The sequence below is a fragment of the Dromiciops gliroides genome, chromosome 3 (genome assembly GCF_019393635.1).
Source record: "Dromiciops gliroides isolate mDroGli1 chromosome 3, mDroGli1.pri, whole genome shotgun sequence".
Taxonomy (NCBI): domain Eukaryota; kingdom Metazoa; phylum Chordata; class Mammalia; order Microbiotheria; family Microbiotheriidae; genus Dromiciops; species Dromiciops gliroides.
This window is the reverse complement of record NC_057863.1, coordinates 427,994,530-427,998,944: the sequence shown is the minus strand read 5'-3', so window position 1 is coordinate 427,998,944 and position 4,415 is coordinate 427,994,530. Positions and strand designations below refer to the sequence as shown.

The 4,415-nt window shown below is 36.9% G+C and overlaps 1 pseudogene; it reads right to left on the bottom strand.

The window, feature by feature from the left end:
• Positions 1 to 423: 423 nt before the first annotated feature.
• On the bottom strand, positions 424 to 778 carry LOC122750978 (annotated as a pseudogene).
• Between the last annotated feature and the right edge of the window lie 3,637 nt (positions 779 to 4,415).

Below are 4,415 nucleotides of genomic sequence, written 5' to 3'. Positions count from 1 at the left end.
TCTACATTTCTTATAACCTCTTATACATAATAGGTATACAACTAACCTTGACTAAATTATTTTAGTGAAACATATTAAACATATTAATTAAGCTCTTACTACATTCCAGATACCATGGTAAGTGTTAGGAATATAAATAAGAAAAAGAAAAAGTCCCTCCCCTCAAGGGAGAAGACAATATATGAAAGTTGAAAAGGTATGGGAAAGGGGAGAAGGTATCTGTCAGGGGCATGGTGGAGTTGAATTCAAGGAGTGTACCTGGTGGGAAGTGAAGAATTGGTGGTTTGTAAGCCCTCTTTATTTATTTATTTATTTTTTAAAAAAAGAGCAAGGCTTTATTCACAAAAGGAAAACTATGGGGAACCTGGAGTTCTCCACTGGGCTGAGTCATGTGCTGGGCAGGAGAGGGAGTCTCTGGCTGCACTACTTGCCAGCAATGAATGGGTTCCTGAGGACCACGATGACTGAATCCCTTCTCAGGAACATCTTGGAAATGTAACGATCTTTGTTTACTGGCTTGGACTTCTTCTTGCCTTTGCCGCTCTTGGGTATCTCCGTCCACATTTCCTTCACATTCTCCAGGACCATGTTGCAGTGCCTGTCAAAGGCCTTCACTCGGCCCAGCAGCTTCTTGTTGTTGGGGCAGTTGATAAGAACCTGAGTGTTGTTCTTCACTGACTGTGAGCACCGACAGGGGCCCAGTGTTGAATTCCTCCTCTTCCCGCTTCTGTAGTTCCTCAGGGGTCATCACGCTCTTGGGCTTGTTTAAGAGACTCATGGTGGCGGTGGTCCCTCCGTCCTTTGCACTTCCTCGCACCGCGACTGCCTCTGTGATCTGGCTCCGTTTTCCGTAAGCACTCTTTATTTTTTAATTTTTTTTAAATTAAAAAAAATTTTTTTTTTTTGCGGGGCAATGGGGGTTAAGTGACTTGCCCAGGGCCACACAGCTAGTAAGTGTTAAGTGTCTGAGGCTGGATTTGAACTCAGGTACTCCTGAATCCAGGGCCAGCGCTTTAACCACTGCGCCATCTAGCTGCCCCCGTAAGCCCTCTTTAAATAAAAATGTTGGCAGAAGTTCTTTGATCTACACTGTGCCCTTCCAATCAGAGGGTCAGAGTATTGAAGGTACTGATGAGACTTAAATACCAAAACTGATGCAGTCGTACAGGATAAGTTTCCTGGTGAAGAGGTTTCCTGGAAGCATGATGATGGTGGAGTCCAGTCCAAGAAGAGCATCTGGTGGGAAATGAAGGGCAAATCATACAAAATACAATCCATGTTTTAGCTCCCTTTGTTCCCGTAACTGAATAGTGTCTAGTGAGTAGGGGACATTTTCTCCCAAATGCCAAATCAGTTGTTGGACTACTAATAAAACATTTGGAAAAGAATTTGGTCCCTAAAATAAACACAACTGGAAAAAAACTATAATTGGTATTATAGAGAATGTAACCTTAAGCATAGTTTTGTTTCTCCTGCTTCATAATTTAAACCCAGATATCCTATTATAAAAGAGATTAATATTGCTGTTCAATGTTCCACCTAACCACCAAATGTATTTGTAGTTAAGCCTGGAAAATTCCATGGTCTTTCAATCCATGAAAAGCATTAAACTCAAATAAATTGGCCTACTTCATAAACAACTCTACATGATTAATGAATCAGTCTATTAAACCTTGAATTGAAAAGGAACAATCAATGAAGTAAACATTTTTGATCCATTAGGTACAGATGTTAACTCTCAACCAAGTTTCTGCCTCTTTAATAAAGTTATATTTTCATATAATGTCTTAAGTACATGGTTTGACAAAAGAAAAGTTTTTCCTGAGATTGTCTTATATAACTATTAATAAGCAGTGAAGTTCTAACAGTATTGGCTGTCAGACTGCTGTGTATGAATGAGATGTTCTTTTCCTAAGAGGAAAACAAATTGTTATTGGTTAAGCAATGATGAAAAAAATATTGTCAATGCCAGCTTCATAGAAAAGCCTCCAATTTAAAGAAGTGACCTTTAAAAGGAATGTATAAGTAATCATCTTTACTTAATCACATGGTATAATATTTTGATGTTTATAGCTAAGACACAAGAAAAGCATATTTATTTATTGATTTGATTTTTGAAAATTGTGCTGTTTACAAAAGAACCTTAGTAAAGAAGCATAGCATTAATATATGGATTACAATAAGGAACAAATATGGGAAATAATTGTAAAAGTCAGCCTTTTAAAGCTATCCTTTTGGGAAAAGTGGATTTAGAAAAATTGGTGTTCTACATCCATTAAAAAAAGATTTTAAAAAACTAAGTGGGGGCAGCTAGATGGCACAGTGGTTAAAGCACCGGCCCTGAATTCAGGAGTACCTGAGTTCAAATCCGGCCTCAGACACTTGACACTTACTAGCTGCGTGACCCTGGGCAAGTCACTTAACCCCCATTGCCTGCAAAAAACCCCCAAACCAACCAACCAAACAAAAAAAACTAAGTGGATATTTCAACTTCACTCCAGATAATCTCACTTTCACAGTATTCCAGAGTTTTGAAGGTGACGCTGGTGTCCAGGAGAGATAATCTTCTCTACAACATCCCTGTGATATGTGGCCATTTAGCCATTTTTTTTTTTTGAAGACTTCCAGTGAGGAAGAACCTGTTGTCTTTTAAGGAGAGTAAATGAAGTACTTAAGAGACACTTAGATGGGTAGCTATTAGGTAGAAAAGTCACCAAAGGGAATTTCTCTCTTAGCCCTTGAAAGTAGCAGAACGTTGTATTTAATCTTTAATCCTATGTAATTATATTGAGAGGAGATGTGGTACAGTAGATAAAACGCAGGACGTGGGATTAGGAAGATTGGGCTCAAATTGCACTTCTTATAGTTACTACTTGTGGGACCTAAGGTGATTTATCTAGAATAAATATAATTTATCTACCCAGTCATAGATGGGTTGTATTCATGGTGAGTATACTTGTTTAAAACTACAAGTATATTATGTACATTTTCTTCTATAAACCAAATATTTTTAGTTTAATACTTTCTTCTATTTCCCTCCCAAATTTATTTTTATTTATTTATTTATTTATTTATTTTTAGTGAGGCAATTGGGGTTAAGTGACTTGCCCAGGGTCACACAGCTAGTAAGTATTAAGTGTCTGAGACTGGATTTGAACCCAGGTACTCCTGACTCCAGGGCCAGTGCTCTATCCACTGCGCCACCTAGCTGCCCCCCAAATTTATTATTTTCAAGGATAAATCCATGAGTTCAGACTTAGTTCCATGAGCTCTCAATAAGTATGCATGAAATCTTGATAATTCCATATCATCTTATCCTTGACTAATTGATTTTTCTGATATAAACTTCAGTATGTCTTAAATATATTTTTATAAATAATTTTCATATTGATATATTTTCATACTTGATTGAATTCAGCATCTCAACAATATGGCTACTCCTACTAAATGCAAATTGTAACTTATCTAAGACTCCATATTCTGTATGACATCCTTATCCTCCCATAAATCCTTCACTGAAGAGCTCTATAATGTACTACAAGTCTTTTTTCCAGGTCTTTTCATATTTTTGGAGTACCAGTGCAGCACTTTGATTGGCTATTATGTCTTGCTCTTACTATATGACCAGACCATTGGCCCCTCTAATCAATGATTCCCATTATAAGGTCTTTTGCATCACTTTTTGCTAAATAATCATAATTAAGAATACACTGCTGCCTAGTTTTACCCACTCTTTTTCTTGGCATTGTCCTTCAGGTTACTTGTAATTTTTATTCTTGTGATATGTTAGCTTTTTATAATTTGCAGCCTCACATCAATCAACAAGCATTTATTAAGCACTTACTTTTAAGTACCAGACACTTTATGAGGCATCAGGGATACAAAGAGAATAAATGAAGCAACTTGCCTTTCAAGGATCTTGGCATCATCAGGAAAATGTCAGTGTTAAAAATACAGATTTTTGTGTCAAGACCCTCCTTAAGAATACAAAGTCCTGCACAATTTCACAAAAATAATCTAGTCTTCTCTTTTTACTATTGTTGAACTTTTATCCTAGCTTGTAGTTCATCTCTGATGCTTGGCAAAGACATCCACTTATCAAAGGTCCACTTATCCATCAGCATGATATAGTCCGAGCAATATGTGTTCTTAATCTGTGTGTGTGTGTTTTCTGAATGACTTGCTAGGCCAATCTAAAAAAAATAGAAATTATTTTCTAAAACTATGTAGTGTCATGCATGCTTGATGTTAAATCATAAAGACTGGTTCTGGTATAGTTGAAAAACATTGTATCAGGAGTTAAGAGATTTGAATTTTAGTTCTAGTGATGTGTGACCTTGGGCAAGAACCCTTCTGGGCTTTGATTTCCTTGTCTGTAAATTGAAAAGGTGAAACTAAATGTCCTTCCAACCTAA